General features: G+C 43.7%; 1 protein-coding gene across 4 annotated transcripts in view; it reads right to left on the reverse strand.

The window, feature by feature from the left end:
* The window catches only part of PRKAG2 (protein kinase AMP-activated non-catalytic subunit gamma 2), a 656600-nt gene that overhangs the window by 308973 nt on the left and 332316 nt on the right, over positions 1-15311 (reverse strand). The window lies entirely within an intron of this gene.

The raw sequence follows: 15311 nt of genomic DNA on the forward strand, positions 1-15311 counted from the left end.
CAGCTGCACATATCTGACACTTTTGTTCCCTGATGCTGCAAGAGGCGGACAGTGACATGGTATCTGTGCTAAAGGTGTACATCATCCACTTACAAACTACACAGAAGCACTGGTGAAGCTGGAAAGCACGCTGCAGAGAATCTCTTCTTGTGACCTTGGAATAAACATGCAGGCAGGTTCACGATTACCCCTCGTTCTCACTAGTCATAGATAGATAAACTACAGGGAATGATGTTCCATGCCACAGTTATAGCTCTATCACTTTTTGTAGTTGTATTGCAGAGCTAGGAGATAACCTGATCTGAACTCAGGAAAGATACAATGTGAAAGATACACAGTCCTTGGGGGTTGTCCACAAAGACATTGTTACATTTATTTTTAAACCTACATGTACTGTACAATGTGGATGACCATCAGTGGGCTGCCCATCAATGGTGTCATCGGTGATAACCATTGCTGGCACATAAACCATACATAGTGAACTATCTATGGTCTGCATCACTCGGTGGCCACCCCTGGCCGGGCCATGGGTCAATAAAAAATGGAGGCAGGGCTTAGTGGGTGGTGGGGTTAAGCTCAGTGCAGGGGATAAAGCCATCGATAACAGAGAACACTGGCTGTCTGTCATCAATGGCAAAACCATCACCCACCAGTAATTAGCCATCAATGTTTGGCAACTATCAATGGTCGATGGCCATCCCTACTGTAAAATCCATCTTTTTCTGTTTTGTAAAGGTGGATTAATGCCAACTTGAGAAAAAGAAACTATTTCTTGGTGCTGTTTATGAAAAAAAAAAAAAAAAACAACAACACACATTTGCTTTTCACTATTTTGCAGTATCAATAAAAAAGCACTTTTTTGTCAGTCTTGGGTAGTTTGAGTGAGGAAAAAGTCCTTCGTCCCTCACCTTCTACATTCTCAGTGACATCAGCTTTGTCACTCCTTCTATCTTCTCCAACCAATCGATTTCTGCTTTGTCACTCATAACCATCTACTCAGGACAAGAGACTTGGTCTGTCATAGCATGTCTGTAATAACTAGCCCAGCCAGGTGATTCTCACCTTTGTATAACCAGCACCATGACAAGGTGACTGATGCACTTCATTGTTTTGGCAATATCCAAAAAATATTATTTCAGTTTGTTGAAGATAAGTGTTTTTTTTCTGTTTGTTCAATGGCGACTTTCTGATGTTCACCACTCTGAAATGGTGCAGAAGCAATGGTCTTCTGATGTCACACTTTCTCTCCCCTTACTCTGAGCTTTCATTGCTGTTATTAGCTCTTTCTCAGGTGGTATACTGTATACTGTAGGTTGACAGTGTCCAGATAGACAGTCAGTAGGTCGACACCATATGGTCGACATGCATTAGTTAAACAGGGTCAAAAGGTCGACAGGTAAACAGGCAGGCAAGTACAATAGGTCGACATGTTCAAAAGGTCGACACAAATATGGTCAACAAGTTTTTGGGTTTTTTTTTGTCACATATTTTTTTACTTTTGCTTTTTGTACTTTGTATTTACCATCCACGTGGACTACGATTGGGAATAGTAACATAGAAAATGACACCCAAAAAATATCGGAGATGTAAAGATGGTAAAAAATCAGATTAAAGGTCCCACACACACAATCATGTAAACAAATTGCACTATATCATCATCATATCACATACTCAGAAAACTATTATTATTTGATTTATAAATACACCTACTGATAATGTTTGACTTTATTCCCCCCTATTTAGATTCCTAAAGACTTCCTACACCTGGGACAGCAGAAAAGGGTTGGTGGTCTCAGTGCTGGCATTAATGGCTTCTTATGCGTCTCATGAAACGGGGGGAAAGGGGAGACCCTCACACAAGGCCAAACCCCTCGTTGGTGGTCTCAGTGCTGACATTAATGGCTTCTTATGTGTCTCATAAAACGGGGGGAAAGGGGAGACCCTCACACAAGGCCAAACCCCTCGTTGGTGGTCTCAGTGCTGACATTAATGGCTGCTTATGCGTCTCATGAAACGGGGGGAAAGGGGAGACCCTCACACAAGGCCAAACCCCTCCCCGCTATTAAAAATCTGGTCTCTCAATGAGACAAGTTTAGATAAAAAGAAAATTGTCTCAAACTTTTTGGATTCTTGGGAGATCTACAGTATATTGCTAGTCTTCCAGTGGATTTTCGAAAATTAATTAGAGACTTAAGAGCACAGTATGGCATGAGACTAGAATGCTATTAGGGGATCCTCCCACAGTACTCGATACTTATACTTTCTGGGATATTGAGGCTCTTTTGGACTCTTGGCTCCATCGTATCTCTGGTAGAAAGGATATTATGCCTACTGCTTGAACCAAGAATTGATTTTTACGGATTATTTTGTGAGCAATTACATAGAAACAGAATGTGACGGCAGAGAAGAACCAGTTGGCCCATCTAGTGTGCCCATGTACATACACACACTTACACACTAGGGTTAATTTACTTTATTTATTTTTTCGGGATTTTTTGGATCTACCAGTATATATTTGGATTGTAGCAGGAAACCGGAGTACCCAGAGAGGAAACCCATGCAAGCGCGGGGAGAAACTTCACACTTTTAGGGCTGTGATGAGAATAGAACGTGATTTGCTGAATGTTCCATTCAGATTTATTGATGCTAATGCAAATGATTGTGAATGTGAGATTGGACTCTTAATCTTATTGTTCAGACGTGAAACAGTAAACTCCATACCTGTAATGTGATGTGATGCTTTAATAAAAACGTGGCATGACCATGGGTCTCTCTTGTGCATGTGAAAACCACTGCATTGGATCTATCCACAAATGGTTTGGATTACCAACCGTCACATGATAACATGTGGGAAGCCTTTCAACCATCTGATGTTGAGTAAAGGAAAAACAGTGTAAGCAGCCAGATAAATACAGAGGTTAAATCCCTTGCAGCAAGAGAATCAATGTGTTTGTCTTTATGTACAACCTGTTTTGGAATAGACCATGATACAAGCTATATAATCTGAGCACTGAAGCAATGCATCCATAGATAGAGTCTGCAGGAAGATGAGAATAGACCTGTCAGTGCTTTATGATCTCTGTGCAATGTGACCTGATGAATCAGTGATTGCAGTATAAACAGAAATGAAAGTAATATTCCTCCCAGTGTCCTACTGAACTAGTTGGCTGGGTCGCACAGTGGCAGCCTTGCCATCATATAAATGGATGTTTGCAGACTGGTAACTGGCAGGTTATTGTTATGTTGATAAAGATGTAATGGTCGTTCCAATTGCAGCTTAAATTGAGGATCCTGTACTAGCTGGAGTCTCCCTCAATAGTTCAGATGACTATGCAAATCTTCTGTGGGTTTATCTACTTGGAATATAATATATGTGTAGCTTTTTATTGTCGTCGTTTTTAGGTAATGCCAAACATAGTGGGCCAATACAATTGGAGGGAAAATAACATGATGATATGAAGAATTGAAAAAATTCATAAATATATAAAAACCATTAAACACATCACTAAAATGAGTCTGCATATATGTTGTGCAGTAAATACCAGCTCGCCAGGGCCTGGAAGAAGCCCACTCCCCCGTCCTGACAAGAGCTTCTCATTGAATTCGTTCATGTCTACAACGGAGTATATAACTAGTCTTCTGAACAGCATTGTGGATCCACGCAATTTGGTCCCGTCCTGGTATAGGATCCACAATGCAACCCTTCCTGCTTTTGCTTAGTTGTTCGCTTTATGTCCCCACCCTCTTTACTGTATACTCCTTTCTGCTGTCCGTCCTTCCTTCTCATCCCACCCCTTTCACTGCCGACTTGCTTCTCATACTCAGATTCCTACTTTCTCCCACTTAACGTCCTCCCTCCCATGTCACCTTGGTTTTGTTTAGTTTAGTCACTTTCTTTTTTAATAACTCATTTTCTTTCCCTTACCCTTCCTTGATTTCTGAGCATCCACTCACAAGACTCTCTCCTTCCACCATCTGAGAGCTCTTCCATAACTCTCCACTGTCCTCATTGGCTTCTACTGGTGCAATTGGACTTGCCCATACTCCTACCCCTCCCTTTTTTTGTTTATGCCTCTTCCTCAGGCTTCCTTCATTCTACAGTCCCACTATAAATGTTTAGGTTGACCGTAAAGGTTATTCTTTTTGCTCGATTTTACCTCCCTTGAAATGTTTGCTATTTTATATCTCTATCCAAGTTGTCATGCATATTGTTACCCCCAAGTTCTCCTTGGATCCTTTGGATCCATTTTCACAATTTCAATAAAAATATATGATTCAAAAATGATTGATCCCAACAGAATCTCACATAGAAATATTTAATCTAAGCACCAACAAAATGGAGGTACTTCGCAATGGACTAGCATACAACCTGACAAACTACACTTCAACTTATCAACTTTACCCAACTCTGTAGGAAACGTATTAAGTTACCAAAACTTAGATCACTCCAGTGGTAATGACTGAAATAATGTAACCTTTTTTACAATGGCATTTAGTTGTCCTTTACTAGACCTAATGCAGCTCTCAATGAGTTTAGAAACGGCAATTTTGTACAGGAATCCCTTATCATATGTATATAGTCTTCACGCTGTTTTAATCACTCCCTGACAGATTTTTAAACAACAAACAGTGACCTGCCCTGTGCCGTGCTCTCACCACGTGATTAGATGTACGCATGCGCACTACATCTGGTCACATGAAGGGGAGAGCTTAAGGAAAGCCCAGCACCTCCATAAGTGACGCCGGCATGGCCACACACCCCCAGATGGTCACGCCCCTTTTCTGAACTACTGCCTTTGCCCTGCCCGCATCCTAGTGGGAGCACTAAGTAGAGTACATTAACGAAGTACAGTATATATATATATATATACATGATCATCATCAAGTGCTTTGTTATTATACACGTTACATTATACTGCATTCCCTAGGCTAGGGTGCATTCACTACAGTGCATAATCTGGTATACTGCACTCACTATATATATATATTTCTAAAAGGGTCCAGACCATGCACTGTAGAATCCATGCTGTTGGGCAGGCTATGTCCTCTCTAATGGTTGTCCAAGCCTTTGTAGTGGCTGGATACCCCCCATGTGGTGGCTGGCTACACCCATTAAGCATGGGCCCATACCAAGGCATTCCTCCGGTGGGCCCTTAACGCCCCGGGCCAACACTGCACATGAACCTCCCTTGATCCCCCAAAGTACAGAAAGTAACAGTAAGTAAGTATGCCATTGGTCACTCACTATCCTGAATTATGATATGGGTAGGTCATCTATGACTGAGGCGCAATGCAACACTCTCTTTTGTACAAATGTGTACCCTAATCTGTGAGCCGCCCAGACATAGCTATGGCATACTTACCTGCATTTGAAGTTTTCTCTCTGGGAGAAGCCCAGAGAGGAGATGCAGGTAGGCGGAGATGGGGGTTGGGTTGGGTTGGACTAGTCACATCATTATGACCTGCCCCTCTCAGTAAAATGCCACAAGTCATGCATACTTGAATATGGGACAGGGCTAAAGTGACGTGATTACCACAGACTAGCACCATTAAGCCCCGCCCCTTCTCGATGTCTGTGGATTTCTGTTGTTATACCTATTCTGCCCACTTCATTAGGAAGTGGGCGGGATGCGGCAGGGATGCCACTCTTATGGGGGTACAGGAGACTACCTAAAAAATCATGTGTCTCCGCAGTTTCCGGCAGAGTAGGTAAGTATGCTATGGACATACTGTAGGACTTCCTATGATGAAATAATGAACACCTTTTTTTTTTATTCATTTATACATTTTGTTCATAGTCACTTTCTTGATTAAAATAAAGGCACTCCTATTGCTGGGAGTGACAGTAATGAACAGTTCTGTGTGTATCATACTTGGGTGAGATAGCTGTTAAGGAAAAAAGTAAAATAAATCATGTTCAGAAGAAGAACAGTAATGTTATAAAGTACAGATGTATTACAGGTTGAGTATCCCATATCCAAATATTCCGAAATACGGAATATTCCGAAATACGGGCTTTTTTGAGTGAGAGTGAGATAGTGAAACCTTTGTTTTTTGATGGCTCAATGTACACAAACTTTGTTTAATACACAAAGTTATTAAAAATATTGTATTAAATTACCTTCAGGCTGTGTGTATACGGTGTATATGAAACCTAAATGAATTGTGTGAATGTAGACACACTTTGTTTAATGCACAAAGTTATAAAAAATATTGTCTAAAATGACCTTCAGGCTGTGTGTATAAGGTGTATATGAAACATAATTGCATTCTGTGCTTAGATTTAGGTCCCATCACCATGATATCTCATTATGGTATGCAATTATTCCAAAATACGGAAAAATCCGATATCCAAAATACCTCTGGTCCCAAGCATTTTGGATAAGGGATACTCAACCTGTAATATTATTTAGTAACACTCAGCCTTCCTACAAGTTGCTGGTACTGTGGAGATACAGGATGCCTAAGTAAGAGAAGTGTACAGATGACATAACTGTAAAAGAAAGCAGAAAATAAAGTGGGAGACAAAAGAAGTGAATAATTATAATAAAGTTGAGGGAGAATACAATGAGATTAACATTGATCTATAACTGAATGACATATTGCTGAAATAAAACCTTTACTTCTCTGTATATGCCTTGTATAGGGACGTATCACATATAATGGCATCACTACATCCAAGTGGCCCAGCGGATAGAACAGTCACATATGTTTACACTTCTATTCTCATCAGATGCACAGCACCTACTGTGCACACTGCATTGATTAATACACCTGATGACAGGAAGAAAGGAGCTTTAACCAAAGCCAAAGATTAAAAATTGATGGTCTGTTCAGCTAGAACCAAAGCACGCCTGGGAACCGACTTGCTTTGCGGTCTCAGACTAGAAGAATCTTTAATGATTTTACACTTAACTCAGTAAAACATACCTGTAGGATAAAATAAGTGTTCCCAGCTTCTAACAAGCACAATGACCTTTTACTAATGGCTGAGTGTTCTCTCCAGCTAATGCTGTTCCAGTGCAGTTGTTTAAAGAAACATTAACAGAAGCAATTAAAATCAATGATTTCAAAACACTGCTGTCGCTAACTATCTCTGGAAGTATTGTTGTAACTTGATTGTGAAGGTGCGGGTCCATTCATAGGCTTTGGAAAGCTCCCACATAAGAGCAATCTGTGTCCACATTTGCTTGTTAACAGATAAACATGCATGGTATTATATGGACGCACTTTTATTAATTTAAACTTAACTTCCTTTTATGTATTTATGTTATTAATTAATCATAAGAGTGATGGGACATTTTGGGGGCAAAGCCATGATAACACGAAACACATCTGGGGTAATGAGTGGGATACAGGAAGCTGGTCTACTCCCTACTTGCCTACTCTTCCGGAATATCTGGAGGACGCCCTAGTTCCAAAACCTAATGGAAAAGTAAGTCACCCTCCCATTTCCTATTGAAATGGGCAGGACTGAGAGGCAATACTATTCTTATAGAAGCAAAAAGAAATATATAAATGAAGCGCTGTCCAAATCAGGGTATATTTAAAAACACAAAACATTTATTATACATAATACATTACATACAAATCCACACGGCCGGTGTTTATATTGTAAAAACTATTATAAAAACTATTCAAATTCTCTCAGCCACTCTGGAATTAATTAGTGAGCTTCCATAATGCACAGCCCAATAATCACAGTTACTCAAGCAAAGCAAAAAAAATGAATTTTAAATACCTACCGGTAAATCCTTTTCTTATAGTCCATAAGGGAAATTGGGTACAGAATTAGTACGATGGGGGTATAGACGTGTCCAAAGGAGCCAGTGCACTTTCAATTTCTTCAACTGGGCGTGCTGGCTCCTCCCCTCTATGCCCCCTCCTACAGGCAGTTATAGGTAAAACAGTGCCCGAAGGAGAAAGGACATACTTGAGAGAAGGAAACTTGACAACAAGAAGTGTGGTGAGATTTTCACACTAGCACACCATAACATAACCTGGCCAGCAACGGCTGGCAACAGAAAAACAGCAACAGCTGAACAGGAAACACAGAACAGATAACCTGCAGAAGTCACCGCACAGAGGCGGGTGCCCAATATCCCTTATGGACTACGAGAACAGGATTTACCGGTAGGTATTTAAAATCTTATTTTCTCCAGCATCCATAAGGGAAATTGGGGACAGAATTAGTATGATGGGGATGTCCCAAATCTTCCGGAATGGGCGGGAACGTGCGGAGACTGCTGTAGCACCACCTGCCCAAACTGGGTATCCTCTTTGTCCAGGGTATCAAATATGTAGAATTTCACAAAAGTGTTCTTCCCCGACCAGGTAGTCGCTCGGCATAGTTGCAAGGCCGAGACTCCATGGGCGTCCGCCCAGGAAGAGCCCACTGACCTTGTAGAGTGGGCCTTCAGAGACTGAGGAACAGGTATGGCTGCCGACACATAGCTCTGTTGGATAGTAAGCCTAATCCAACGAGCAATGGTCTGCTTTGAAGCAGGACAACCCTTTTTCTGCGCAACATAAAGCACAAATAAAGAATCCGTCTTCCTGACCCGAGCTGTGTACCTGACATAGATCTTCAAGGCACGCACAACATCCAAAGACTCCGGAGAAGCCGAAGCGTCAGAACTGGACAGAACCACAATAGGTTGATTCAGGTGGAACGCGGAGACAACCTTTGGCAGAAACTGCTGTCTAATCCGGAGCTCCGCTCTGTCCTTGTAAAAGACCAAGTATGGACTTTTACACGATAAGGCCCCCAATTCTGAGATGCGTCTAGCAGAAGCCAGGGCCAATAACATCACTGTCTTCCATGTGAGGTACTTGTCTTCTACCGTCATCAGAGGCTCAAACCAGGAGGACTGTAGAAATGTCAACACTACATCCAAAGCACAGGGTGCCGTAGGCGGCACAAAGGGAGGTTGTATGTGGAGTATATAAATGAGAAAAACCGCGCTGTTGCCGGGATTTAAGTGTTTTAGCTGCCCTGGATAAAAATAAACAATTCAAATAGATACTAAAACAAGGCGCTTGTGACAATGTGTATTATATTTTGCAACAATTTAAATGTTGCAATGCTGTAGTGCAATACCTGTAAAAAGAAAAGGATTAGTAATGTTTACAGCTCCTTTTAGTTAATTTTCAGTCCGGCTTCTTGTCCCATTAAAATCTCTGTACGGGGTGACGGTGACACTATCTTTCCCTATACTACCCACCTTGTATACAGCAGTGGTGGGACGAGATCCTTATTCCAAGCGGTGAGATGTATTAGAGGAATACATCTCACCGCTTGGAATAAGGATCTCGTCCCACCACTGCTGTATACAAGGTGGGTAGTATAGGGAAAGATAGTGTCACCGTCACCCCGTACAGAGATTTTAATGGGACAAGAAGCCGGACTGAAAATTAACTAAAAGGAGCTGTAAACATTACTAATCCTTTTCTTTTTACAGGTATTGCACTACAGCATTGCAACATTTAAATTGTTGCAAAATATAATACACATTGTCACAAGCGCCTTGTTTTAGTATCTATTTGTATGTGGAGTACCCCTTGTAAGAAGGTCTGAACTTCTGGCAACACAGCCAATTTCTTCTGAAAGAAAATTGAGAGAGCTGAAATCTGGACCTTAACGGAACCCAGACGTAAGCCTATATCCACACCTGCCTGCAGGAAACGTAGGAAATGTCCCAAGTGAAACTCCGCAGGCAGATATGTGCGCTCCTCGCTCCAAGAGACATATCTCCTCCAGATATGATGATAATGTTTTGACGTCATAGGCTTTCTGGCTTGCATCATAGTGGCAATGACCTTTTTGGAAAGCCCTTTGTGAGCTAGGATATTCCGCTCAACTTCCATGCCGTCAAGTCAAACAAAGCTGCCGTAAGTCCGGGTAGATGAACGGTCCTTGCTGGAGAAGATCCTTTTCTAGCGGCAGAGGCCAATGGTCTTCTATGGACATGTCCAGAAGAGTTGCGTACCACACCCTTCGGGGCCAATCCGGCGCAATCAGGATTGCTTGGACTGTGATGTCTGATCCATTGGACCACCCTTGAGATCAACGGAATCGGAGGAAATAGGTAGACTAGCCAGTAAGACCAAGGCGACGTCAGTGCATCTACTGCACTCGCCTGAGGGTCCCTGGTTCGCGAGCAGTAGCAGCGAAGCTTCTTGTTGAGTCAAAATGCCATCATGTCGATCTACGGGTATTCCCACCTGTCGACAATCTGTTGAAACACCTGAGGATGTAATGCCCACTCCCCTGGGTGGAGGTCGTGGCGATTCAGGAAGTCCGCTTCCCAGTTGTCCACTCCTGGAATGAAAATTGCGGACAGCGCTCTTGCATTTCTTTCCGTCCAGAGAAGTATTTTTGACACTTCTCGCATGCAGGCCCTGCTTTTTGTCCCTCCTTGTCGATTGATGTATGCCACTGCCCTGGAACTGCGCCGCCTGGGTGACAGCTCCCCATCCTCTCAGGCTTGCATCCGTCGTGAGGAGGATCCAATCCTGAATCCCGAAATGTCAACCTTCCAGCAGGTTGGAAGGCTGTAACCACCACAGGAGTGAAATCCTGGCCTGGGGTGACAGCTGAATCATTCGGTGCATCTGAAGATGTGAACAGGACCACTTGTTCAGGACGTCCAATTGCAAGGGTCTGGCATGGAACCTGCCGAACTGTATCACCTCGTACGAGGCCACCATTTCCCCCAACAATTTTATGCAGAGATGAATGGAAACTCGAGCAGGTCGGAGAACCATGAGAACCATCTCTTGAAGTGTTCTCACCTTGTCCTCTGGGAGGAACACTCTCTGAGCTACAGTATCCAGTATCATACCCAGAAACAGGAGCCTTTGAGATGGTTCCATTTGAGACTTATGTATATGGAGGATCCACCTGTGGTGAGACAGAAGTTGGATAGTGCGATCTATATGGAGCAGTAGAAGCTCCCTGGAACTTGCTTTTATCAGGAGATCGTCCAGGTAAAGGACAATGTTGACCGCCTGGACTCTGAGCTGGAATATCATTTCCGCCATCACCTTCATGAACACCCTCGGAGCTTTAGACAGGCCGAAGGGCAATGCCTGAAACTGGTAGTGATCATTCAGTAGGGCGAACCGTAGATATATGAGGAGGCCAAATCGGGATATGGAGGTAGGCGACCTTGATATCCAGGGACACAAGGAATTCTTGTTGTTCCAGGCCCGCGATCACCGCTCTCACAAATTCCATCTTGAATTTGAAAACCTTCAAGTAAGGATTCAAGGACATCAGATTCAAAATGGATCTCACAGACCTGTCTGGTTTTGGCACTACAAACAGACTGGAGTAGTAATCTGGAGGACTGAAAGGACTGAGTAGACAGTCCCGAGTAGGTACGCCTAGCAGGCGGAGCCCCTGAAGGGAGAAACGTGGATTTCCCAGCAGTAGCTTTGGGGATCCATGCGTCCAATTCACCTCCGAATAGCCATTCACCTGTGAAGGGAAGAGATTCCACATTACGTTTGGAATCAGCGTCTACAATCCATTGACGCAACCATATGGCTCTGCGTGCAGACACAGCCGTAGCAGTGGTTCTAGCATTTATATTGCCAATCTCTTTAAGGGAGTCACAGAGGACTCTTGCCATGTCCTGAATGTGTTTCAGGAAAGTTACAGTAGTAACCAAGGTCATATCACCCGAAAGTCCCTCCTGAATCTGAGTAACCCATGTATGAATGGCATGTGTCATCCAGTAACCAGCAATGACCGGTCTTTGAGCTACACCTGCAGCCGTGTAGATAGATTTTAGCGTGGTCTCTAATTTTCTGTCCCCCATGTCCTTTACCGTAAAAGAGCCCTGAGCAGGGAGCACCGCCTTTTTAGAAAGGCGAGAGACAGAGATGTCTACTGCTGGAGATTCTTCCCAGAATTTCCTGCCTTCAGGGGCAAATGGGAAGGTATTTAAAAACCTTTTGGACATCTGATATTTTTTATCTGGATTTTTCCAGGCTAATTTAAATAAATCATCCAATTCTTTGGAATCAGGAAAGGTGACAGTCAGTTTGTCTTGTGGGAGGAAAAATTACTGCTGATTAGTAGCATCCTCCAGGGGGAGCTTTAACACATCCCGTATAGCCAATATGAGGGGTTCTATACCCTGTGTAGGGGTGGAATCCCCACTAAAGAGGTCCCCATCATCCCCATCCGCCTGTACATCATCATCAGAATCTGGTAGGATTGCATGTAAAGCACGTTTTTGTGCACCTGTAGACAGCAGGGGACGGGAAGCATCAGCCTTAGCAGTTAGGTTAGCCACTGCTTGTTGCAGTTCTTGTGTTTTATTGGCATTGGCAGTGAGCTGAGATATCTGACATCATAATTTTTATAGCCCCCAGCCAGGAAGGCTCTGGACTCTCCCCCATGTTGTTATCAGCATATTGTGATGACTGATTACACTGCTCACATGATATGGAGCCAGATGAAATAGGGGAGAATCTGGCATTACATACACTGCATAACTTCTGTTTCACCATAATGAAAAACAGATACACATACAATACAGACGGAATACAATACAAGCCTGCCCTATTGCATGTGAGAGGAGACACAGAAGAGAGGACCCCAGCGCACCCAATGCTGCACAGCCCCAGTGAGACTGTCAGCGTTTTATGTAGTACAATAAAACAGTGATACTGCTGTACAGGTAATTTGTAAACTGTGCACTAATAGCGGCTCTCCCCCTCTACACCCGGTACCAGCGTTCCTGTGACCGTTTTGAGGAGCTGTATGAGGCTGCTGCTCGCTTATGCAGAGGAAGGCGCCAAAATGCCAATGAGCCCACTCTGATGTAGCTCCGCCCCCCGTTATGGCGCCAGAGCTACTATAAGATTATTATACTGCCAATGTCTCCACTGGCTGTGTAGCCTCACATAAATGCTTGGTACAACATACCTCCCATCAGTCTCACGCAGGGGCACCCGTGGGTCTCCCGCAGGAGGGACCCGTATGCCTCACCCACGCGTCTGGCGCACAATGAACCGGGGGGACGGTGGTCCTGCAGCGGAGAAGCGGCTCTGCACCTCATGAAGCCGGTGACCGTCTCCCCCCTAACTCCCACGGCGCAGGTATGCTGTTACCCAAGCAGCATACCGAAACAAACAAAAGTTTTAAATTAAATTGAAGAAAAAAACTCTGGAGCTGCAGAGTGTGCATCCTCTTTTGAGGGCACTTTTCTCTAAACTGCCTGTAGGAGGGGGCATAGAGGGGAGGAGCCAGCACACCCAGTTGAAGAAATTTAAAGTGCACTGGCTCCTTTGGACCCGTCTATACCTCCATCGTACTAATTCTGTCCCCAATATTCCTTATGGATGCTAGAGAAAGGTAAGATCGGCTTTATGTTGATAGATGCATAAAATCGTTAGTCTGTTTAATGCATGCAAAGCTTGTTGGTAGCAGTCAGTCCATTTCATGCACATTATCTGTGTTAGCTGCCGTTAACCGCAAATAATGAGCACGATTCTAATATACTTATCAGTCCTGCGTGGCCACGCTGTGTTAGTCAGCTCTGCGTGTCTTCAGACCAGGAGATTTTTAGCAAGTCAGGTGATGTCTCACCCTTTCAATGACAATCCAGTCCTCATGTTGTAAGCAATATTGCAAATATAAATAAGCCTCCCAGCGGCGGGTAGCACTCCTTTTACACGTTTCTCCGCATGTGTTCAGAGCGGTGGCTTCCTCAGAAAGAATTCTTAAAAAAGTGTGCCATCTTGGCTCCGCCCCCTCTTCAGGAACCGGTGATTTGCAGCACTGTCACGAGGGGACGTGTCCTAATGACAATAAGCACACAGCCCCGCCTCCCACAGTGATCAGCTGCATCTCTTCTCCGGGAACTCTGCCAGTGGAAAATGGTAGAGTTGCCAATTATGGGGTACTGTTCTTGGAGTCCAAAAGAACTTTCAAAAATTCCGGAGTCTCCTGGATAGTGAGGAAAAAGTGGGATAGTATATCTAGAATATTTTATCTCCTACATATACTGTGCTGTGTAATAAATGATATGATTTTTATTTAAATAAAGGCTGATGATTATAATGATGATGATAATATTTACTATGGGGGTAATTCAGATCTGATTATAGATGTGCTAAATTTAGCACATCTACGATCAGTTACCCAGACATGTGGGGGGACGCCCAGCACAGGGCTAGTCTGTCCCGCTTGTCAGGCCCATTATTATTATTATTAATAATAATAATATTAAGAGCTCCTTTACTCTGGATAGACAATGAGAAAAAGATCTAATCTAAAAATACTCCCCCTTATTCACATGTAACATTCTTCCACCCATGACTGTATGTCAGTAAATCACAGCTTGCAGAACAGATGCACAGTGGCCAGAGCTAGTCAGGGAATGTAAAAGTTGTATAAAAGCAATCTGTGTGCATTATTTCTTCATTTCATTGATGGTGAACTGCATATAGGGCCTAATCCAGACTGGATCACTGCAGCGGCATGCTAAAAGCATCGCAGGGCTTCTATCGCCTATGTCTGATTGACAGGCAGAAGTGGTCACGGGGCGGGAGGGGGCGTGCCAAAGGCGTTGGTGGGGTGCGGTCTGGACAACACAGGTGGCCCGGGATGCTGCGGGTAGGCTGGGCCTGACAAGCGGGACGGACTAGCCCTGTGCTGGGCTTCCCCCCGCATGTCTGGGTAACTGATCGTAGATGTGCTAAATTTAGCACATCTACGATCAGATCTGCATTACCCCCATAGTACATACAGTGGTAAATGCCATACCTTACTAAAAATAGACTTTGTGACTATAGCTTTTAACTGCTTCAATTTATGTTAGCAATCAATATTAGAGGCTATTTAACAAACAATAACAGCAAAAAAAGTTGCTGGTTCAGGGGGCCTCATTCAGAGATGTACCATAATGCAATAGTAAGTGCGATATCAGCAAGTGAAGTTGCCGCCCATAAATGAAAAGGTATGCCCACCAGAGCCATCTCATTCAGAGTTTTCCAGTCTGTATATATGCAGATTTGTGTCTGTGATGACAGGCTGCAGGCCCTTTGTGTGCGGGGAAGGGACGGTGACGGCCAGAGTTCCAGAAAATGGGGATGTGTCAGGCAAGTTTTCTCGGCAAGCTCAGCAAAGTTTTCTAGGCAAGCCCCCCCCCAGCAGCGTGATCTGATGCTGTAACTTCGGACGCAACAGTCAATCACATAAGCCTGCAGTACGCGTCTTTCTACTGCAGGCGCCTTCTGCGGCCTGTGAATATTTCAGCACAGCTGCTGCGTACAAAGCCAAACAGCTGTGCCAC

The sequence above is a fragment of the Pseudophryne corroboree genome, chromosome 5, assembly GCF_028390025.1.
Source record: "Pseudophryne corroboree isolate aPseCor3 chromosome 5, aPseCor3.hap2, whole genome shotgun sequence".
Taxonomy (NCBI): domain Eukaryota; kingdom Metazoa; phylum Chordata; class Amphibia; order Anura; family Myobatrachidae; genus Pseudophryne; species Pseudophryne corroboree.